The 25,305-nt window shown below is 35.8% G+C and overlaps 1 protein-coding gene across 10 annotated transcripts in view; it reads right to left on the bottom strand.

Annotated features, from left to right (window-relative positions):
* LOC138695021 (uncharacterized) overlaps nucleotides 1-25,305 on the bottom strand; it is a 329,089-nt gene that overhangs the window by 143,234 nt on the left and 160,550 nt on the right. The window contains exon 1 of one of the 10 annotated variants that reach the window (XM_069819322.1): nucleotides 2,608-2,631. The exons of 8 other annotated variants lie outside the window; for them this stretch is intronic. The gene's annotated coding sequence lies outside the window, so the exon portion shown is untranslated. Of the gene's footprint in view, nucleotides 1-2,607; nucleotides 2,632-25,305 lie in introns of those variants that run through there. One more of the 10 variants, XM_069819321.1, reaches the window with a different exon arrangement.

Below are 25,305 nucleotides of genomic sequence, written 5' to 3' on the forward strand. Positions count from 1 at the left end.
CAGGTCTGAACCTCTTAAGAGATACCAACAAGGCACCACTTATGAAACAATTAGGCCAGGAGATAATGTAATAGTATGGCCAGTTCCTTTCCCCCTCCATTGCATACATCGCCGATTAGCTACATATTTCACTAGTCAGACTTCAGATGTATACAAACAATTTTTCATCCTCTGACACATATCGTCAAGTGAGATGTAGGGCTACTGCCTGATAATAGATGTACAGTCTTTGAAAAAAGTTTTGTCGCAAAGATACTTTATAAGTCCCAGAAAGGAGGCAGTGCACATAATCAGACATACAACGAAACAAAACTAATTTTATTACGTCAATTAGTCCTCTTGTGACCCAGGTCGCATGTCCTCTGATCATATCCACTGCCTCCTTTCTGGGGACTTACAGAGTAATCTGTGCGACAAAACTTTTTTCTAAGACTGCACATATCATATAGAAACTCAATCAGAGGTATATAGGCCTACCTTATTCTTTAATGATTATAATGATGATAATAATAATAATAATAATAATAATAATAATAATAATAATAATAATAATAATAATATAGTCGGTTATTTAACGACGTTGCATCAACTACTAAGCCATTTAGCGTCGAACTTTGTGACAGCGAGATGAGGTCGAGAATTCACCATAGATTACCTGACATTTATTTATTTATTTATTTATTTATTTATTTATTTATTTATTCTGGCGTAGTTAAGGCTATCAGGCCTTCTCTTCCACAACACCAGGAATGCAATACAATAACAGAAATAAACAGAAAAAAATTACACTTACAAAGTAAAGCTACACAAGAAATAAAGAGAGAGAGAGAAAAAAACACTATAAACAAAGTAAAGCCACACAAAAATACACAGGTTGCAGTCACACAAACTTTAAATGAGTGATTAAGTATCATAATTAATTGTATCCTAACTAATTAACTAACATAAACAAGAAACTTGCAATTTTAATCTAGATTAAAAAAAAGTAAAAGAAGAAAGAAAAAAAAAACAAATCAATACTTCTAGCAATACCTAAGAAACATTAACTAAGACAAAATGTTCCAATTAAATTTTGAATTGACATTCGCCTTATGGTTAAGAAAAACATAGAAGAAAATCCAACTAATCAACTCAAGCAGAAATACCCGAGAACAGCTCCAAAATAGTAGGCAAACAGGTACCGCCTGAGCTATGCTAGTGGTTTATTATTATTATTATTATTATTATTATTATTACTTTTTATTCCCGTCTTTCATTGAAATAATTATCTCTATTCTCCTCAATTGGATCCTGTAAGAATTTCAATTTTGTCTGTTTCCTTCTATCTACTACAATGGAACAATCTTCATCAAACCATGGTTTCTTTTTCTTAGTTTCATGATAGCCTATGCTCTGCTCAGCTGCAATAATGATATTATCTCGGATATTGTCCCACACGCTATTAACATCTAACTCTTCCTCAGCTTCGTCGGAAGTTACTAAAGCAGCAAACCTAATTATTTGAAATTTCAACCTGATAACGTTGCTTAGTTTCGTCGTCCTTTAATTTCAGAATATTGAATCTACTAATATTAGCTTGCTGCTCTACTCGCTTGGCTACTGACAGTCTTTCTCTTAATTCTCCAATTACCAAATAATGGTCAGAATTGCAGTCTGCCCCCCTGAAAGTTCGAATGTCTATTATACTAGTATGTCTCCGTTTACCTATCAGGATGTGATCTATTTGATTGTATGTCATTCCATCTGGAGAAGTCCAAGTATAGTCTATTTATGTATATCCTTATGGGGAAATGTTGTACTCTTGACAATTAATTTTTTTGTTGTGGCAAAGTTGACTAACCTAACTCCATTGTCATTACTACTTATATGTAGGCTCTGAAACTTGGACTCTCACTTTGAGAGGAACAGAGATTAAGGGTGTTTGAGAATAAGGTTCTTAGGAAAATATTTGGGCTAAGAGGGATGAAGTTACAGGAGAATGGAGAAAGTTACACCACGCAGAGCTGCACGCATTGTATTCTTCACCTGACATAATTAGGAACATTAAATCCAGACGTTTGAGATGGGCAGGGCATGTGGCACGTATGGGCGAATCCAGAAATGCATATAGAGTGTTAGTTGGGAGGCCGGCGGGAAAAAGACCTTTGGGGAGGCCGAGACGTAGATGGGAAGATAATATTAAAATGGATTTGAGGGTGGTGGGAAATGATGGTAGAGACTGGATTAATGTTGCTCAGGATAGGGACCAATGGCGGGCTTATGTGAGGGCGGCAATGAACCTCCGGGTTCCTTAAAAGCCAGTAAGTAATTAAGTAAGTAAGTATTATTATTATTACTATTAATATTATTTGATATTCGGTACATTAATTAATTGTAGGCCTACACAAAAAATAAACATCGATGAAGGCAAGAGAGGATTTTAAATGGCTAACGATGTGGTGGGTGTTGGAGGCAGGTCTGTGCAAAGTCAAGGTTACACGCCTGTCCCTAACACACGGAAGTGCTGAACCTGTACCTGTGAAAGGTTGAATGGCGCATCCTCGCTTTCCTTAACATATCTCTCATGACAATATTTATTACTAAGTAGAATATTTTAACGTATCATACCTGAAGGTTAGAGGAGACTACAATCCAAACTGCAGGCTATAATGAAACACAAAACACTCGCGATGTGAAGACGCCGGTTCGCATCTCACTTAAAGTCAAGACAAGACAATAACAGACAAACACTTTGTATTATCGTTTCTGAACATTGTAATAAAATAACAAAAAAATATATATATATTCACGAGTTTGAGTTGCTTACACGAACACCACCTACCAGCAGATTTGCTGTTTGTCATTTAAAAATAAAAGACCTTCACTCCCTAGGAGACCAAGAGAAATAACACCGGAGCAGCGTAAGCACCTCGTATTCTGTTGGTCTGGAGTTCGTCCCTTAAGAATGACTGAAGTTTATTAGTGTTTATTCTGAGTTTCTGAAGCGGAGAGGGGCACTTTTTTTTACATAAGTATCTTTTTGTTCACTAATTCAAGTAGGCTATCTTATTATTTTACCCAATCTAAACAAGTAAAATGAATTAATTTCAAAAATCTACAAAATTTCAGATTATTAATCTATTAGGCACGTCACTTAATTTTTTCGATTCCTTTCAAATTATTAAAAAAACATGTTGCCAAATTAATATCGGCGTTCTATCCAATTTCAAACACAGACACTTGTTGGTACTACTCTGGTGTCAGATCCCCCACGATAGATGGTCTCCACTATACTTACAAAATACTGTTTAAATAACGCCGAACAATTTTTCAGTATTCTTTAATACCGGTTTTTATGCAATAAATATCGTTATCATAGTTTCGACTGTTAACTGCTTCCAACCCAAATACTAAATTGTTGTTATGAACCAAGAAACACGCGAACTTTACGCATTATGTTGTTGTTGGAATCGAACCCACGCAAAAGGAAACAAAACAAAACAAATGTTTGCATCTTTTTTACCTAATTATCTTTTTGTTCACTAATTCAAGTAGGCTATCTTATTATTTTACCCAATCTAAATAAGTAAAATGAATTCATTTCAAAATCTACAAAATTTCAGTTTATTAATCTATTAGGTACATCACTCAATTTTTTCGATTCCTTTCAAATTATATAAAAAACATGTTTTCTCTTATATTAGTCACTTCACTCTTGCCAAATATCGGCGTTCTATCCCATTTCAAACACAGACAGACACTTGTTGGTACTACTCTGGTGTCAGATCCCCACGATAGAGGGTCTCCACTATACTTACAAAATACTGTTTTAAATAACGCCGAACAAATTTTCAGTAGCTATTCTTTATTACCGGTTTTTATGCAATAAATATCGTTATCATAGTTTCGACTGTTATTGCTTCCAACCCAAATGCTAAATTATTGTTCTGAACCAAGAAACACGCGAACTTTACGCACTATGTTGTTGTTGGAATCGAACCCACGCAAAAGGAAAGAAAACAAAACAAATGTTTGCATCTTGTCTTGACTTCACGAACTCAGAGCCCACATACCTGCTTCCCGATGTCAACAACACTGAGCGAAGCACATACCACAGCTCCCGGTCGCCAGTGCGATCGGCTCGTATCGGATGTTGTCGTGTATCTTCGGAGAGGTACAACTAAATAGGAATCCCACCTGCATCACCAATATTCGTAATACGGTTGTAAGCAAACTTATGGTACAAAACTGGTCCATAACTCGCTTAAATTTGTTAAAATGGGACTTAGTGAAAGTATTCTGACTAATGCATGCCGAAGACCTTCAGTTCTGCCATCATCCTCGTCCTTGCCGGCATACTCATCGACATCGTCCTTTATCTTCGTCATCGTCATCGTCATCGTCATCGTCATCGTCATCGTCATCATCGTCAATAACACTATTGTCATAACTACGTTTCTTTTCCTTCTAGTCGTCTTTGGTTGTCGTGTGGATACCATGATTCGAGATTCGCGGATTCAAACCCGAATGAGTGCTATAAAATCTTAAACACGGCTTTTTCTGGGAGGGAAGTAAAGCTTGAGTTCCATGTCGTAGATTTACGGCACATAAGATAGTTCCGGGCAAATATTTGTTGGTTATTTCTCGCCAATATTGAATTTGGACTGTGAATAACCTCTACATTTGAAAGCTTCGGTAAATAAAATATCACTCCCTTTGTCTAATTACATCGCAGTAAAAGGAGGCACTTGAGCATCGCGCGACTCCCTTCCCTGTGATGATGACAGTGCAACGCCACACAGGATCAACACAATGAAAATACTCTATGCTTAAAGGAAAGCAGATAAATCAGCTGGCAATTGAAATGAAGTCTCCTCTATTGATAGTTAAAGGTGCAAACACTCAACTGTGACGCGGAATATTCTTTGTACCTATCATCTCATTGAACTGGCATAATTTTTATCATCAGCAACATGAACGTACAAGGCAAAAATGGAGAGGACGAGATGGGGTAGGAGGAGGCTGGGAGACGGAAGAGGACAAGATTGAGAGAAGAAAGAAGAGAAGGAAGAGGAGCAGATTCAGGAAAGAAGAGGACAAGATTGAGAGGAGGAAGAAGAGAAAATTGAGAGAAGGAAGAGGAGAACATTGATAGGAGAAAGAGGAGAAGATTGAGAGAGAGAAGAGTAGAAGATAAAGAGAAGAAAGGGGAGGAGATTTAAAAAAGGAAGAGGAGAAGGTTGAGAGAAGAAAGAGGAGAAGATTGAGAGAAGAGGAGCAGATTAAGAGAAAGAAGAAAATATTGAGAGAAGGAAGGGAAGAAGGTTGGGAAAAGGAGGGGAAGAAAATTGATAAAAAGTAGAGAAGATTGAGAGAAAGAAGAGGAGAAGATTAAGAGAAGGCAGGAGGAGAAGATTGAGAGAAGGAAGAGGAGAAGATTAAGAGGAGGCAGGAGGAGAAGATTGAGAGAAGGAAGAGGAGAAGATTGAGAGGAGAGAAGGAAGAGGAGAAGATTGAGAGAAGGAAGAGGAGAAGATTAAGAGAAGGCAGGAGGAGAAGATTGAGAGAAGGAAGAGGAGAAGATTGAGAGGAGAGAAGGAAGAGGAGAAGATTGAGAGGAGAGAAGGAAGAGGAGAAGATTGAGAGGAGAGAAGGAAGAGGAGAAGATTGAGAGGAGAGAAGGAAGAGGAGAAGATTAAGAGAAGGCAGGAGGAGAAGATTGAGAGAAGGAAGAGGAGAAGATTGAGAGGAGAGAAGGAAGAGGAGAAGATTGAGAGGAGAGAAGGAAGAGGAGAAGATTGAGAGGAGAGAAGGAAGAGGAGAAGATTGAGAGAAAGAAGAGAAGAATATTGAGAAAAAGAAGAGAAGAAAATTGAGAAAAAGAAGAGAAGAAAATTGAGAAAAAGAAGAGAAGAAAATTGAGAAAAAGGAGAGGATTGAGAGAAGGAAGGGGAGAAGATTGAGAGAAGACAGAGGAGAAAATTGAGAGAGGGTACGGTAGAAAATTGAGGGGAAGAGAAGACTGAAAGAAGGAAGAGAAAATTGAGAGAAGGAAGAGAAGAAGATTGAGAGAAGGAAGATGAGAACATTGAGAGAAGGAAGGGGAGAAGATTGGGATAAGGAAGAGGAAAAGATTGAAAAGAGGAAGAGGAGAAGCTTAAGAGAAGGAAGGGAAGATTGAGATTGACAGAAGCAAGGGTAGAAAATTAGATGAGGAGAAGACTGACAGAAGGAAGAGGAGAAGATTGAGAGAAGGGAGAGGAGAAGATTGAGAGAAAGAAGAGATGATTGAGAGAAGAAAGAGAGGATTGAGAGAAGAAAGAGAAGATTGAGAGAAGAAAAAGAAGATTGAGAAAAGGAAGTGAAGAAGATTGAGAGGAGAAAGAGAAGAAGATTGAGAAAAGGAAGAGGAGAACATGAGAGGAAAGAGAAGATCGAGAAAAGATAGAAGAGAAGATTGAGATAAGGGAGAGGAGAAGATTATGGGAGAAAAGAGGAAAAGATTGAGAGAAGGAAGAGAAGATTGAAAGGGAAGAAAGGATAGAAAATTGAGAGGAGAGAAGACTGAAAGAAGGGAGAGGAGAAAATTGAGAAAAGGAAGAGGATAAGATTGAGGGAAGAAGAGGAAAAGATTGAGAAAAGGAAGAGAAGATTGAGGAGAGAGAAGGAGAAAAAATTGAGGAGGAGGAGGAGGAGGAGGAAAAATACAAGAAGATAGAGGGAAATACGAAAGGAAGGAGAAAATTGAGAACCGGAAATAGGAGTTAGGATTTAATGGAAAAAGAAAAAATAAGAGATGGAAAGGAGAAGTTGAGAACGAAGAGCAAAGAAAATAGAGATGAGAGAGGATAGGTAAGAAAGAGGATGAAGATCCAAGAAAAAGTGAAAGGTGAGGAAAGAAGAAAGAATAATGAGGAGCAGATAAAGGAAGGTAAATGAAATTCTTTTCTAGTGTACCGTAGTTGTTTTTCTGGTGATAGCCGTATATTCTCCAGACATCTCCGAAGTCCTGTTCTTAATCAAGTAATCAATGAAGTAAGGCGACACATCTCAACTTGATTTACCGTATTACCTAAAGGAATCGTAAGAGATAAGAACAAGTAATTTAAGTAAAATCCAATGATACTGACACAGCTCGCAGAGCATCATGGCGCAACTATGCTTCCTGGCCGGATACGGCATCCGTCACAAGGACAACAACGCGTCCACTGCAATTGAAATGAGACCTACATGTGTCGTCGATATCAGCGTTATGACTGTCATTTCGACAGACACACTTTCACAGACCACCCCATTTGCATTCAGGACATGATGTCACAAAGAGATGCGATGTACGAGGTCATGTTAGATGGAGCTTGAAACAAGACTTCACCGAAATTAATCTTCAACTATTAGACGTAACTCATAAGAAGCAATATAAACGACCCATGAATTGCTGTGACTATAATATTTGATGATTGTTTAGTCAACTGTCCGAAGACAGGCTTGGACCTCATAAGTGGCACCAATAAGGCATTACTCATGGGACAACTAAGCCAGAAGATAATAGGGTAGGATGGCCAGTTCCATCCTCCCTCCATTGTATACATCGCTGAGTATAGTTCGGATCATCTTACTTAATACCCCAAGGGTAAAACCAACCATGCCCCTCCTCCCCCCAATACTACATACGTTAGTACATTATGGTGATTTTCTAGTTTGCAGGTTGAATTTTCTTTTGTCAACTTCGTTTCGAATTTCGGTACTGAGAAATGCTACAACTGGTAGTGATTTTCTAACCGTTATGTTGGTAGCGGTGACAGTAGTTGTCGGTAGTGCAAATTCTGAAAATTAAAATTATTCTAGATATCTGAGCCGATTACTGGAAGCTAGTGAAATTTGAACATACTAATAATTAATTAATAGCAGTGTTTATATTAATACATAATAGCTATTTTATATGCTGCGTTGCGTTGTGGTTATGGTTACAATTCAAGATTATAATCAAGTAAGTGTAAATAAACATAACACACTTGGTGTGATACATGCACCTGGATAATCGATAGAAATGCCATTTTACATTTTGATTAATTTCTCTCGTGTTTAGATTTTTATTACAATAACGTTAAAGAGAGGAAATAGCATGACAGTTAAGGCTGGTTCACAATAAACCGGGAACGGAAACAACAACGAGAACGAGAACGGAAATATTGTTAAATAAATGTATTCAAATGTGAGCATTCACAATAGTTAATTGTGAATGTTCACATTTAAATACATTTATTTTAACAATTTTTCCGTTCTCGTACTCATTGTCGTTTCCATTCCCGGTTAATTGTGAACCAGCCTTGACTCCTCCAAGAAAAAAAGCATGTGCCATTCAGAGAATCTATAGTTCCTATGTATAGTGAACTGAAGAAAGAAGATAATGAAGAAGGAATTATGCATACGGAGACAGGAATTATAACTAGAATAGCAAAATTATTAGGAGTAAGTACTCTTAAGCGTGACATTCGGTTTTCGGAGTTTGTACTGATCATTTCACGTGATCAAACAAAATACGTACATTTTTAGGTTAGTTCTCGTGAATCGTAAACTGTTATGTCATCAGACAAAATAAATTTTAATATTAGATCATACTAATCCTAATTACCAACATAATGTGCGAGAGGTCCAAGAGGAAAATATACTCTTTTACAAATTATTGAACCATTTAGAAAACACTTTCCAACATAAAGATGAGATGTGGTAAATAAGCAAGACATTGTTGTTGTTAATACTAATTTATTATTATTATTATTATTATTATTATTATTATTATTATTATTACTATTATTATTATTATTATTATTATTATTATTACTTCCACTGACTCGGCTAAAATAGAGAATATTAAAAAAAATATATATTTCCTTGTGTTCTTATAGATTTTTACCTAATTCCGATTATAAATATCAGATTAATTGCAAATATTTTAATTGCTGTAGTTTATTTACCAGACTTCAAGATCTTGATTAGGCCTATTTATTTTTTTGTAAAGTCATTAAGGGTAATATTGATTGTGAATCATTCATAAGCAGTATCAGTCTTCGTACTCCCAGAAATTCTAAATCTCTCTCTCTCCAGTCTGCAGATGTATAAAATGTGCTAATTTGCATGGATTGAACTTGGATCCATTTAATGTGCAGTATATACTTTTTGAGTTTTATTTCAGTTATTATTAATTTATGCCTTTTGTTTAGATATGTATTATAATATTCTCGTCATCTTGCATATCTTTGTAATACTATTTATATGATTCCATTATTTCAGTTGTAATTTCATTTTATTTAATTGTCATTATTTTAATTATTCCATTGTACTTTTACTGTAATTTATATCAATGCTGATATTTTTGTTATATTCTTTGTGCTGAACTGTAATTGGCCACTGGCTGTTGTACAGCACATTAAATATAAGTAAATAAAAGAAGTAAATAAATTAATAAGATTATTATTATGATTATTATTATTATTATGATTATGATTATGATTATTATTATTATTATTATTATTATTATTATTATTATTATTATTATTATTATTATTATTATAGTAGTACCCTAGATAGCATTGTGATTTCACCCTTTTTAGTGATATCTGGTATTAGTTGGCAACACTGGAGGAGAGACGGCCAAATTAGTCTTCTAGGAACTACTCATGCGTGATCCTCACTATAGTAAAATATTACCACAGTCTAGTATATACAGTCGTGAAGCTTGAGTTGTGAGGGTGCTAGGAACAATAGACTGTGCAGGTACTATTTCGCATTGTCTGTAATGAGGCGATAGTAGCGATCCTAGTGGTTAGCAAGTATCTATGGATGCATATTTACTACGTATTGAGCTTCGTGACTGTATGTACTAGACTGTGATGTTACCTAATCAGATGATAAACATTCAAATTGCAGTCTCCGCATTAAGTCAGAAAATGAGATTTCAAATAATGAAGACATTTCATATCAACGTGATAGTGTGCTGTGAGGGTCGTAGGAAGCGTTTCATATTTTGGAGTGCGTGTATAATGACGCGAGTAATGAAGTTCTGCACTACCAGCCGTAATTTTTGGTCCGTTAGACTCCACACATCATAATGACAGGCACATTCCTTTGCTGCTTCCGAACTGATATGGGAAAATTACAACATGTTTTGGTTTCAGTTAAATTCCGCTATAACGGTAAAACAAATTGAATTTCTTGCAACTGGAATGACATTTACATGAAACTCTACACATACAATTCCTACGCCAATTTTCATAGCTGCAGTAGAAGCAATTCCCTGCTATATTTTCTGACGAAATCTTAGTTCCCCCACTCCCCCCATTTTTACATGGCAACAGGCACTGTCTTTTATATTGTTCTGAGTATTTCAATCTTTTTTTTTATTGGGTTATTTTACGACGCTGTATCAACATCTGAATGGCACACAACCAAATAGATCACATCTTGGTAGATAAACGGAGACATACTAGTATAATAGACATTCGAACTTTCAGGGGAGCAGACTGTAATTCTGACCATTATTTGGTAATTGGAGAATTAAGGGAAAGGCTATCAGTAGCTAAGCGAGTAGAGCAACAAGCTAATATTAGTAGATTCAATATTCTACGGAAATTCTACTTGAAGCAAGTAAAGTGATAGGGTTGGAAGTAAATCCCGAAAAGACGAAGTATATGATTATGTCTCGTGACCAGAATATTGTACGAAATGGAAATATAAAAATTGGAGATTTATCCTTCGAAGAGGTGGAAAAATTCAAATATCTTGGAGCAACAGTAACAAATATAAATGGCACTCAGGAGGAAATTAAACGCAGAATAAATATGGGAAATGCCTGTTATTATTCGGTTGAGAAGCTTTTGTCACCTAGTCTGCTGTCAAAAAATCTGAAAGTTAGAATTTATAAAACAGTTATATTACCGATTGTTCTATATGGTTGTGAAGCTTGGACTCTCACTTTGAGGAACAGAGATTTAGGGTGTTTGAGAATAAGGTTCTTAGGAAAATATTTGAGGCTAAGAGGGATGAAGTTACAGGAGAATGGAGAAAGTTACACAACGCAGAGCTGCACGCATTGTATTCTTCACCTGACATAATTAGGAACATTAAATCCAGACGCTTGAGATGGGCAGGGCATGTAGCACGTATGGGCGAATCCAGAAATGCATACAGAGTGTTAGTTGGGAGGTCGGCGGGAGAAAGACCTTTCGGGAGGCCGAGACGTAGATGGGAAGATAATATTAAAATGGATTTGAGGGAGGTGGGATATGACGGTAGAGACTGGATTAATCTTGCTCAGGATAGGGATCAATGGCGGGCTTATGTGAGGGCGGCAATGAACCTCCGGGTTCCTTAAATGCCAATAAGTAAGTGTCAACATCTAGGTTATTTAGCGTCTGAATGAAATGTAGGTGATAATGCCGGTGAAATGAGTCCGGGGTCCAGTACTGATAGTTACCCAGCATTTGCTCGTATTGGGTTGAAGGAAAACCCTGGAAAAAACCTCAACCAGGCAACTTGCTCCGACCGGGATTCGAACCCGGGCCACCTGGTTTCGCGGCCAGACGCGCTGACCGTTACTCCACAGGTATGGACATTTCAATCTTTCATGTATTTTATTCCATTGATCTTGCATCAGCTTAGAATTTTGTAATAAGTAAAGAAAAAAATCGCCTGGATTCACACTCCGACTGAATCACAAATTTTACGTGAAACGTCCGACTGACAAGTTGAATGCTTGCGATCTATTTTCGGCCTAGAGGCTGTGAACCCTCCTCTGCCTCATTTTTCCCTTTTCGGTAGTTTTCTTGCTTTGTGCGGCAGTTAGTCTCGGCATTTTTTCTACTATTAATGGCGGGTAATTAACTGGCTTCATATGGTTGAATGACTAAGTCATATAGACCAATTTGCCGACAGAGTCGTTGCCCAGGGTGCGCCTAGAAGCCTGATCTACGCTACACCCGCGATGAGATAAGATGAGATGCCACAGTGGAACCGGAGCTCCTGAAGAAAATCTGTGTTACTTGGACCATGGGCTTGCCCTACAAAAGTTATAAATCGTGGGTTCACGGTTCACCAGGGATCGAATCCGGGTCTACAGGATTATAAGTCCAGCGCTCTAGCCTCTAGATCACCATGGCGAATCGTTTCGGCACGATAAAGTACTAAGAAAATTTTGTTTCAAAACTAGGTTTTTTTTATTTCTTAACTCACTTTTATTTTCGCAAGTTCTTAGGTATCGTTAGAGCTTCCTAAAGAGAATTCGCTCGTTAGCGAATCTTGAGTCGTTCACGACATATTAAATGGTTTTAGATTGCGATAGTCACCGTGGCGTCGTGGTCTAAGGCATCCTGCCTGGGATTCGCGTTACGAAATGGGCGCTCGTTCGAGTCTTCATGGAGGAAGAAATTTTCTCATGAAATTTCGGCCAGCGTATAGGACCGGTGCCCACCCAGCATCGTGATGTACTTGGGGAGCTACGATAGGTAGCGAAATTCGGTTGCGAAAGCTAGCTATAACAGCTGGGAGGATCATCGTGCTAACTACACGATACCTCCATTCTGGTTGGATGATCGTCCACCTCTGCTTCGGCATGTGGGCGTGAGGTCACCAGCCGGCTGGTCGGTCTAGGCCCTTCATGGGCTGTAGCGCCACGGATGATTATTAGATTGCGATAGTGTGATAATCATAGTTAATCTTGACATCGCCGCCATTTGATCCGAACAAATGTAACTTTTCGTTCTGTAAAAGAATTTTAAAAAGTTACATTTGTTCAGATCAAATATCTGCACATTTAAAGGGCAACACTAAAATTATTTCAATCACTTATTATCATTAGGCTTGTAATTTTGGGGACCGATTACACAAGTTGACTACAGCATGGTACATAGGCCGGGGACCTGAGCTAGCACGAGGACATGGACTTGGTTCTGCGATTGATTACACGAGTAACAAGGTGCACACAAACAAATCTGGACAACTCTAAAAGCAAATATACGCTACATAGCATTACAGAGATATATTTTTACGTACCTTTCGTTATGTGCAGAACAATTATTATAGAATTATTCGTGGGTTTGAGTTTCCTCCTTTCTTGTGCTACAATGTCTCTGTACGTAATATCGCTTGTCACCTCGTATGTTTGTATTATATAATTTACATGTAATGTTCCAGTAATTCACTTCAAAACACTCACCAAATTCTGCTGCAAAAATATTCGTCTGAGAACCTTTAACCATTAGCATTACAATACGCTAAGTAGATCGCCATATCTCACAGATAACGTTCTTACAGCCTCACGGAACTATAGTCTGGCAAGTGATTTTTCGTGTAACTAATGAATTATGGTAAGATGAAACGATGTTTACGATTAGTACGCAATATTAGTGAGGATGGGCTCCAGCGGGTGTCCCAGAACTCCATACATCGATGGCCCAAGAATGAAATTGTGATAAACATGTCAAGAGGGCTAAAGTCGTCAAAAGCAGCTGATGTGTATGTATTCACAGGTGCGCGCCTCACAGTTTGTACACCTCCGCAAAACGCAGTAGAAATGAATGACCGCGTGGTGTTCACAACCCGTGACCGACAGTCTCTCGCCTCTTCACATGATTCGTGTTGGTATAACACATTACCACGCTGTAATTCCCACACAAGTTGCATTACTTTTCTCAATGGAGTGATTTCCAGGTTTGCTCAGTGCATCAGATACAGAGAAAAAGAAGCAGTTTTCAAGCAATGGCGGTACCAGAACTTTCGTAGTGGGGTGGCTCTGGGGGCACCAATAGGGGGACAATGTAAGTAACATTGTAACATAGACCATTATTCGATCCAACGCTTCAACTGTGAAATTGATGAACAATACATAATAATTATTTATATGGTTTTCATTTTTATATTGGGAGGCTTAAGGGTGGGCTGGTGCCGCCCTTGTTTTCAAGTATTTCGGTATTAGTCAGGGCCATCACTTCAGTTTTTGATTGAGGAGGGGCCAAAATTTTTTATAGGGAAGACCTTATAGGGTAGGATATCGAGTGGTGTAATCAGCATTTCTTTTGAAATGAACTATTTTCCATGCCTTAAACTGGGGTAAACTTCACCAGAGATAAAAAAAAATATTCAACCTATAATATCAAATAAATTGAACATATTTTTGAAGTTCGTTTTTTCCTCCATTCCTTAAACTTTCTTTGTTATTTTAAGTCACAGATAGGCTTGATATGGTTCAATTTTTGTTTGTTTTATGGTCAAGTTTACTCCATTTTACAGTACATTTCCAGTTTTCACACACAGGCCTTGTTTTAGCTTCTTATCCTACTTATAGGATACGTAATTTACATGTAAAGTGACATCAAAAACTCTCTCCTTGCATTTTTAACTATGTCCTGATTGTACCTATGCAGTGTAAAATATTACCATGGCTACTAAAACTTACCATTAAGCAAAGCCTGAATGGTATAGTAAAAAAACAAGGTACAATAAAAATGTAACGAAAAAGTTTTTGATGTCAATGTACTTGCTCTTAATATGATGTAGGTGCGAATAAAATGAACACTCAATTGTATTGACAAAAAATATTAATTTAAATTAACAAAAAAAATTATTTTGATTTACAATAGGTAAACCGTAATATAACAGAGGGTAACATCATGCTTTCATTTGAGCAAAGTCATTAACTTAGCCCGACCTTTATTTAAGCATTTATAAAAGTGGAATATTTTCAACAGTAATCTCACTAGAGGTTTTGATTAATCTAGAGAAAATCAAAACTCGAGTGGGATTTAATTGATTATTACACGATCAGAAGAAAGTATATAAAGTTTAGAAGAAATAAAGTATTATAATACAATAAAATATTAATTGACTTACTGAAATTCTATTTCACTAATGCTAGCTTCACCAAAACGTTTGAACGGAGCCGCCATTTTCAGTCGACTATCTAGGCGGGAAACAAATTACGATCGCAAAGCATGTTTTATAGTACCGTAAAGAATTTGCAGTTTGGAATGTTGGCAAACAAAGAAACAAATGCTAGGGTAGTGATAAAAACAAACAAATGCTAGGGAAGCGATAAAATTGTGCGATAAGCAGCCATGATTGGTAGAAAGACGTCCTTTCGTACCGTTTTATTGGTCAAGAGTAGTATAACGTAGCAAAAATATAATAGTCATAATAAAAATACACTATCTACCAAAAAGTAATTGGACACTCAGGATTTTACGTGCTAGATGCCATGTTTCGGCGGCTACTATGCAGTGGTATGCAGACAATAATGTTCACCGGTTGGACTGGCATGCACAGAGTCCTGATCTCAATCCCACTGAGCACCTTTGAGACGAATTGGACCGGCGACTGAGGTTTCGGGAAATGCGGCCAACTTCCATTGTCCAACTGAGTGCCATATTGCAGGAGGAATGGCGACGCAAGCCAGTGGATATCCTATACAAATTTGTGGAGAACATGCCTGACAGGGTGGCTGCTGTTATAGCAGCAAGAGGTGGTACCACGAGGTTCTAAAGGGGCAAAAACAGTGCCCAATTAATTTTTGGTAGAGAGTGTACATTTCTGACATTTTTTCCGTAGTTGTTACTATTCAATTGTAATTTTTTTTAATTTTAAACTCAGAGGGGGGGCAATTACCCCCTTCGCCCCTCCTCATATCTAATAGTCTCTACAGTTCTAGACTATTAGATATGAATGACGCTCATGAAAACGCATTCGACAAGAGGATAGATCGTGGCCGCTTGCTAGCCTCCGCTGGCATGGCCTCCTGTCACACTTTCGCTCTTTCGTATGTGGCCTTGACTTCTGGCTCTTCTTCATGCCTTTTTAACAATAGGCTATCCCACAGCGATGGTGATTGTGGTTTATTTACAGGGCGGGTCAACAACTGCATTTGAGCCCTTGCTGAGCTATTTAAAAATACAATATAAAAGATTCAATTTAAAACAAGATCATATAAAAACGCTACCTCATGAATGCTCCGGAAATATTTTTGTGCGAGATCGTGCGTATTTGCCTGGTTTCCGCACAAAACCAATCCGCGGAAAGTGTAAAATTCCACATTCAATATTCCCAACCTAACACACATAACAATTTCCCTCTTCTTACAGCTTAAGTGACATATTGATTTTACTGCTTTAGGCTTTTAACATATTATTTTTAGAGACGTTTAACATAGTAATAATTATAAATTGGAAACTTACCACTGCAATTTCACCTAAATTGCACTGTTAATTATTGTTTTTAAATATTTGCAAAAATTAAGTAAACTCTACAACTCCACTAAAGTTTACTGCATTCGTGATGCAAGTAACATTAAGGAAGCCGTGAAAAAATCTACAAGATTCCAGATGCCGATGTTATTACTGCAATATGTTATATAAATAATATTGTTAAAATATTAAAATGAAAAATAAATCATTACATAACCTTACCGTTTGTTTTAAGTTCGCATTTATAGACTGGGGGAAAAAAAAGACAGACGTATATCACGGTCTGCTGGAATACAGTAAACACAGTAAACATTTTAAAGCAACAATGTTGAAGATAGATATTTTTGTTTTGCAAATTTGCCGTCATTGAACAGAAACCAAGATGGAGATTTCATTGCAACTAATTAGAAATTCCTCTTTCAGGTATGTAATAAACGATCTTCGCACAAAATAATGTACGATACACGAGCGGTATGTTTTCTTTCAATTCCCGGAAATTAAAAAAGGTCAACTACGTTTCGCTTTTTCATACTTTTCCTCGAACATGAAAATTTCAACATACCGCTCTTGTAACGCATATTACTATTTCGGCACTAGGTATGTGCAAAACGTGTATTTCCGCAAAAATATCGAAATCGATAATTTGCAACATCATAATACATTACCTTATGTCGTATTAGCTCAGTTTGTGAAGAGAGAAATTAACATGTGCGCCTTCTAATTCATTGCTTCCGATACGAAAGAGTGAGTGAGACCTTACCGGTAAGTTATTTAACAATAAGGCAAGATGATACAAGAGCTGGAAGACTTGTGTAGGAATAGAAACTAACAGATGCGGACTGAACTCGATGGAGGATGGCAATCAGTAAGTGGCGACAGCCGTAAAAGGACCGACAATTATTATACAGAATGTAAATGAATAGTCTGTAAAATTCTAAGAGGTTGTAAACTGAACCAATTTGATATAAGTAACATATGGTTGCAGACATCCAATTACGACGCTACATCCGAGGGATGTAGACAGTCTGGTACCGGTACTTTAATTTTGTTTTTATGTGTTCTTTTATTTGAAGAGTCCACTGCAAGAATGACGGATGCCACTTTCTTGTCGAAAATGAACCAAGACTGTCAATGCATAGCTTAAGACATATAGAATGTACATAGAGAGTTATATGGCATTAACACTGATAGTCATTGTCCAGTAATGATCGGAAAATCACAGTTAAGCTTTGAGCGCTAAGCATTTCAAACTTTCAATTGCTTCGCCTGCAAAATGTATTCCAAATGACGTCCATCATTCTTGCAGTGGACTCTTCATATGTGTATCGCTGGATCGACAGGGGAAGTCACACAGTATAACCACAGTCTACTATATACAGTCGCGAAGCTCAATATGTAGTAAAAATGCAAACATGGGTAGTTGCCCACCACTAGGATCGCTACTATCGCCTCATCATCGCAGATCTCTCTCCTAGTACACGACAAAATATCTTACACTTTCGTTGTGTTCTTTTGGAAAAATTAACACCTTCCTTCCATTATTGGAATATTAAATGCATAAAGTTAATTTATTATTTTAATGAAGTATATTAAATTCCACCATAAACTCGAAGATACCTGCAAGAAATAAGTTAATATTATTTTTGTTTGTGCAAAACGAACTGAAATTTACTATAATCGCTTCACTCATTCAAGATTATAGCGATAATTAACTATGAAACTAATAAATATTAATTTGCATTTCCCTTTACAACAATAATAATGGAAATATGAATTAATGGAGTAACTTACGTGTACCAGTACTTGTAGTGTAGGCTTACGTAGTTAACAAAGTGGGATGAGGTTAAGCAATAATAATCACACCAGAATTGGAAATAAAACGTGATCAATAAATTTTATTGTAACAGACTTTTTCTACGTTTCTAGTAAAGTAACAAATGAAAATAACAACAAAATTAACAGCTATAATTAAAAACATATCCTTTGAAAAAAAAGTAGGCCTAAGCAATAATAATCCCACCAGAATTGAAAATAAAACGTGATCAATAAATTTCATTAAAACAAGCTTAATTTTTCAACGTCTCTAATAAAATATTATTATTCCAATTATTATATTTTAGCCATTAACATTTTCATTACAACCAATAACGAACATTTCACAAGCATCAATGTGAAATACGCAACGAGCTAGCACTCGATGGAAATACGACACAGTCCAAAGTCGACCGTGGACAGTTTATTGTTTCTAGTTGCTAACCGATTGGAGCGCTTTATCACGAGATTTGCAAAAAATCACCTCAAGCTTCACGACTATATATAGTAGACTGTAGTATAACCAAGACAATCTCCAGTCCTGAACCCAACAGACCATTTTTTTTCTGTGTGATATTTCCAAAGTCATGCGTACGAAACTTCAGCAGAGATCGAGGAAAAGCTAGTCACTAAAATTCTAGTGTTTTGCACTTAGGTTAGTCGAATACAAGGGCCATCACTAGGGTTACCAGGCGTCCAGATTTCGCCCGACATGTCCTGCTTTTTAGGTTTGTGTACGTCTACCCAGGCATTGTAAAAAATCAGAAATTGTTGTTTTTCTTTCTCGCCAACTCTCAATGGACCAAAGAGAGAAATAATCTTCATCTGGGGTCCATTAGAGGAATTATGTTTATAAAATTTAATTCATGGAAACTATGGCGTAAGAATTTTCATAAGTATTTACTGGATTAAAAAAAGCAAGTTTCTTTGTTAATTTATTTTCTATGACTGGTTACTACTTACATTATGAATGGTTATATGCTTTCAAATCCAGAAAAAAGTTCATATGAAGGGCTCACAACCATAGCGGGTCAAGCGCCATTTACTAAAACCATAGAAAACAAGGGTTAAAATTAAGTTATTACCATAATTCAATGGAAACATACAACAAGTAGTCCACACCTGTGTAGTAACGATCAGCGCGTATGGCCGCGAAACCAGGTGGCCCGGGTTCGAATCCCGGTCGGGGCAAGTTACCTGGTTGAGGTTTTTTCCGGGGTTTTCCCTCAACCCAATACGAGCAAATGCTGGGTAACTTTCGGTGCTGGAACCCGGACTCATTTCACCGGCATTATCACCTTCATTTCATTCAGACGCTAAATAACCTACTGTAGATGTTGATACAGCGTCGTAAAATAACCCAATAAAATAAAAAATAAATATAGCAAGTAATATAAAGTATACACATCCAAACTAAATGATATGTCAATCTTCATTAAACTATGGTATTCACTTAACTTTAACCGTGCTTTCTCCGTTTTTAATAAATGGCGCTTGACCCACTATGGTTCTGAACCCTTCATATAGGCCTATGTACTTGGATCGAAGTTCTTCGAGGGACGTAAACACATAATTATTCATTGTTGATCACATTACACGAAGTGGAAGATATACTATTACAATCATTTTAAGGGACGAATCTTTAGAACAGTATGAATGAAAAGTTCTCTACCATTTTGTTCCTTTGCGTCTAGATTTTTCAAAAATAACTATTTTACATTAAAAAGTGTTTACCCCGATATCTGTTAAAACATTTAGAAATACATCTGTTAACGTCTTCTAAGTTCCAACAAATGCTTTGCATTATGTTTCTGTCACGTTTATAGTTTAAGAGTATTTGGTACTGCAATTATTAATATATTGCTTTAAGTAAACGCTGTTGCCGAAATACAGACGCGTGCTTCACTCTAAGGCCTGAATACCGCGGGCTTAGAGCGTTTTGTAAAGCGAAGCTTTCAGCAGGCAGTGTTTATTCACATTTTTACCCCTCACTGCTGCTGATGTAAACATGCGTCCGCAAGTGCTACTCAATTTACTGCGATGTTGCAATTATTTGTAGAAACAAAGTCAATTTCCCACTAAATAAAAAGAAATAACACAAAATGACAAAGGAAAATTCTGTTCCCTTTGTCGTAAAGATTCACTGTGTGATTTTATTATCACTGAAAATTTTTCCACTCTGTATAGATGTAGGTAAGGTACATTTAAACATTCAATGACAGTTAACTTAATTGGCCTGATGGTCTTAACTTCACCAGAATAAACAAACAGACAAACAAACAAACAAACAAATAACTAAATAAATAAATAAAATAAATAAATAAATAAATAAAATAAATAAATAAATAAAATAAAATAAATAAATGAATAAACAAATAAAAAATAAATAAAGAAAATAAATAAATAAAATAAATAAAATAAAATAAATAAATAAAATAAATAAATAAATAAATAAATAAATAAATAAAATAAATAAAATAAAATAAAACAAAATAAAATAAATAAATACATAAATAAATAAATAAGTAACTAAATAAGTAAATAAGTAAGTAAGTAAGTTAGTAAGTAAGTTAGTAAGTAAATAAATAAAAAATAAATAAATATATAAATATATAAATAAATATAAATAAATAAATAAGTAAATAAATAAATCAGTGAGTGAGTAAATAAATAAATACATAAATAAATACAAAAATAAATAAATACATAAATAAATAAATACATAAACTAAACAAATACAGAAATAAACAAACAGACAGACAAACAGACAAATAAATAAATATAAATAAATAAATAAATAAAAGTGTGAGTGAATGAATGAATGAATGAATGAATGAATGAATGAATGAATGAATGAATAAAAAAGTACTATATGGTCAGCCGAATAAGTCCAGTGAAGTGACAACATATTGATTAACATGTAACTACTGACCTCAGGGAAAACATTTCTATCAGTGCGCTGCATGACACAACAAGCCAAAACAAACCTCCGGCGAAAATGGGTAGGAATAAAAATCCAACAATTATCAAAACAAACCTCCGGCGAAAATGGGTAGGAATAAAAATCCAACAATTATCAAAACAAACCTCCGGCGAAAATGGGTAGGAATAAAAATCCAACAATTATCAAAACAAACCTCCGGCGAAAATGGGTAGGAATAAAAATCCAACAATTATCAAAACAAACCTCCGGCGAAAATGGGTAGGAATAAAAATCCAACAATTATCAAAACAAACCTCCGGCGAAAATGGGTAGGAATAAAAATCCAACAATTATCAAAACAAACCTCCGGCGAAAATGGGTAGGAATAAAAATCCAACAATTATCAAAACAAACCTCCGGCGAAAATGGGTAGGAATAAAAATCCAACAACTAATTATCAACGCGTACGTCAAGGTGACACAATTTCAAACACTCAATTTCAAGGCTATCTTACGAGTTACACGCACAATGTGGTTCACATGTTATGAATAGCAATAAGGAGCAAATTCTGCACTCCAAGCAGTAATAATTGCACTCGTTAAGAAATCGGCCTGCATGTGGGACGAGGTGTTTCGCTGCCAAGAGCATTGCAAAAGAAAAGTGAAAATTCATTTAGCTTCGAGGGCCCTTCTGTGACGCATTCCGTCATACGAGTATACTGCTTAGTGCACAGTTTCTCATATTTTATGTTTTGATCGGTGCTTTGTCTGCCAGAGACCTCAAAGGTCTCAGGAGACATTCTGCAAACAAAGTCGAAACTTTTTCCAAACTTTTTCCCCAGCGACATCAGTCGGTGAAGTAGGAAATTTGGTGGAGCAATGGTCAGGAGATTGGTAAATTTTCATGTCTTATTTTAGGAACAAAATTATTTTATCGAAGTCGAGAGGTCTCACCGATGAAAACAGTTCGCTTTTTTTTTTTTTTTAGGTTAGTTTGTGTATCAATCTTGGATATGCTCAAGCTGACGAAGTATTTCAATTTTAGGAATGGGTTGTGAATAAACAATTTGTAAGCAGCCTCACAAATAAGTCAAATGGATTTAGATCTGGAGAACGTGCAGGTCAGCCGAAGCATACCCAGTAAACAGGTCAAGAAATATCTCGTTTTTACAGTCCTGTTGGTTTTTAACTCGGAAAGGAGCTCCCATGCAACAAATGCGTACGGTATATTAACTTTTTTCATCGTTTTTGTGTCTCCTATCCACTGAAGACTTAGATTCCATATGTTACGAAACATTCTGTATATTTAATGAAGAATTGACCGAAAAACAATAATCATGAATAATACAACACATAAATTGCATTACATTTATTTCACTCCCAATCATATTCACAGTTCCTACAAATAGGAACAAATTCCTTAAAAATCTAAATCTCAAACATCCCAACCAAGCCCACAATAAAAGAGGTGCCAGCTTTTCATGTGGTTCATCACTACCAGTAAACCCATAGTGCGCGTGATTGCCCCATATCCCCTTCTGGCAAAGTCAGACGTAATATACAATAACACGTTACCTGTTACTTTTTCTGTGAAAAAAATGCTTTGTGGCATGTTTTGATTCTAGCAGCTGCTTTCCTACAAATTTGTTCTTGAAACATACTGCACTTCTCCTTGTGATGTCATCTTGTTCTTCTGGATCAGAAGTGATTCCAGTGTTCATGTGTTTAATGTAGGCCGGAATTCTGTCCGATTCTTTTTTTATCGCAACACTGAAGAGTCTTTCCATAGGAGAGTCACTGTGAGGTACACTTATTGTTAGTACTGCAAACACAATTTTACTTCTTATTTTTCATTTCTGAAATCTGTAATTTTGGCGCTATTTACGTCCATTCTAGATAAATTTATAAAGTATTCAGGTTAAGTATCGTATTGGTAAGCTGCAAATTCCTCTTCGAATCTGTCATGTTCACCTTTATTGACCTTATTTGGGAATCTTTGAATAAAATATTCAAGAGAAGTATATGAAGCATTTCTTCTGTATGAAATATCTACAACTTTTTATGCTTAAGAAATTCAGTCTCAATTGGAAATTTCTTTACACATTTTCTCTCTTTTTTCGGAAGAAACATACACGCCTATACACAGGCTGGAAGTGAAATAATCTTGCAGATTGAAAGGGACGATAGGGTAGGCTACGCTTAAATGAATAGGAAATCTATATTACGTTTTGTGATTAAATACATGGTTAATTAGAAAATTAAGTTGGAACTTTCAGCAGTCTGGCAACATCGCCGCTATTACACTGTTCTTTCTTCTCGTAATACAGATGTAAGAGATCAACGAGCTCAAGTCTGTCTCCGTACCTTTCCCCTCTCTCTCTGACTACAACGTTGCAATCTGTTCGCATCGTTCAGTGGCTTGAAATTAGTGCCTTTTAAATTAAATTTACACGAAAACCGTGCATGCTACTGAAATACGCCAGAGGGATAAATTATTCTTTATTAAATTTTCTATCGATGTGGACAAAAATCACGATCCTACTCTCAATAGTTACCGAATAAAAGGGGTTAAACATTTGGGGAAAAAAACCTTTTTTCTGAGAAAACTATGAACTTTCCACCAATATTTATTTATTTATTTATTTATTTATTTATTTATTATTTTTCTAATAATTATAACATAACATATAATATATATAGAAAAAAACTTTAGCTCGCCCCTGAAAGAGGAGAACTCGTGCTCAGGGGCGGATTCCTGAATTGAAATTAATAAGTATACAATACAATTGGTCTTATATCTACTATGCAATTATAGCATTATAAATTTAAATTCACAATTTTTCAATTTTTATAAAATCCATACATAACTTTTTAAATTTAATACTAAAACTATTAGAATTGACAAGATTAGGATATTTAAATATAAATGTGTTATATATTCTTGGGCCTAAATTACTACTATGATTAAATACTGTAACAGTGTTGCATTTTGGTTCAAACAATCATAAAGAATTCATACCTTTTGTTTCATAACTATGAGAATACAATTCAAAATTATTTCGATTTTTATGTATGAATTTTAATAATACATTATAATAAATTTGTCTTACGTTAAGTACCTACATTAAAGTCTAGAAACAAATTTTGAGATGGAAAATCAATAGGTTTATGAAGACATATTTTAATTATTTTCTTCTGTAATAAATAAAGTGGTTTAAAATTGGATTTAAATGAGCTACCCCATCCTATAATTCCATACATATTTACCGATTGAAATAAAGTTAAATATATTGTGCGTAATAAACTTATTGGCAAGTAATTCCCCAATAAAACAAAATAATATACTATTTTACGTAATTTATTACAAAGGTAATTAATGTGTTGGTTCTGTTTTAAATGATTATCGAAAATTATGCCTAAATACTTAATTTCAGAGGACTCTTTAATAATCGGACATTTACACTGTATAAGACAACAATCAGAATTATGTAATTTAATACTTAATATAGATGTAGAAGGTTTGTTACATTTTTCAGATAATGAGAATAATGAGAATATGGTATTACACTTTTTTTGTTGCAACATGAGCTATTCGCTATGAAAATCTGCAGAGTTATTTCACTTCCACCCTGTATATTTGTCGCTTTTCTATCAAAATTTTCCCTTTGGCCATAATGCCATAATAGTGTGGAGAAATTCGTAATAATTTCGAAAGAACAGTAATAGTTGACAACTCTGCAATAACAATCACGAACAGCATAAACGTTTCACACAATTTTTGCCATAAGATAATTGGTTCTCGAGCTCTGGTCTCGAAATAATTATCACGTCAAGCATTCGTAAAGCTCAAAGAAATTATCGGAACACTATCAACACTTGTGATGTTACCACAGTCTACTATATACAGTTACGAAGCTTGAGTTTTGAGGGTGCTAGAAACAATAGACTGTGACGGTACTATTTTGCATTGCCTGTAATGAGGCGATATTAGCGATTCTAGTGGTGAGCAACTACCTAATGTTTGCATATTTACTACGTATTGAGCTTCGCGACTGTATATACTAGACTGTGATGTTACTGTTGGGAGAAGTGACAGTAGTACAACTTCTTGTCTACAGAGGGGGATACCATACAGTCATGTTTCCAGCACACAGCGCAGCATGGCCTCGTTAGTGTTATCGGCAACTGTTTCTTTAATAATTGGAAATATATCTAACACCTTCTTAAACTTTCATATTATTAGCAGGCGATGAGGTGTTGAAAAAGGAATGCCTGAGAGAAAAAAATAGGAGGAATTTAACAAGAAATCTCGCGAACAGAATGAAACCTACAAATAGTTTAACTATTACAAGAGTAAATTCCA

Source organism: Periplaneta americana, chromosome 2, assembly GCF_040183065.1.
Source record: "Periplaneta americana isolate PAMFEO1 chromosome 2, P.americana_PAMFEO1_priV1, whole genome shotgun sequence".
In the NCBI taxonomy this organism is placed as follows: Eukaryota; Metazoa; Arthropoda; class Insecta; order Blattodea; family Blattidae; genus Periplaneta; species Periplaneta americana.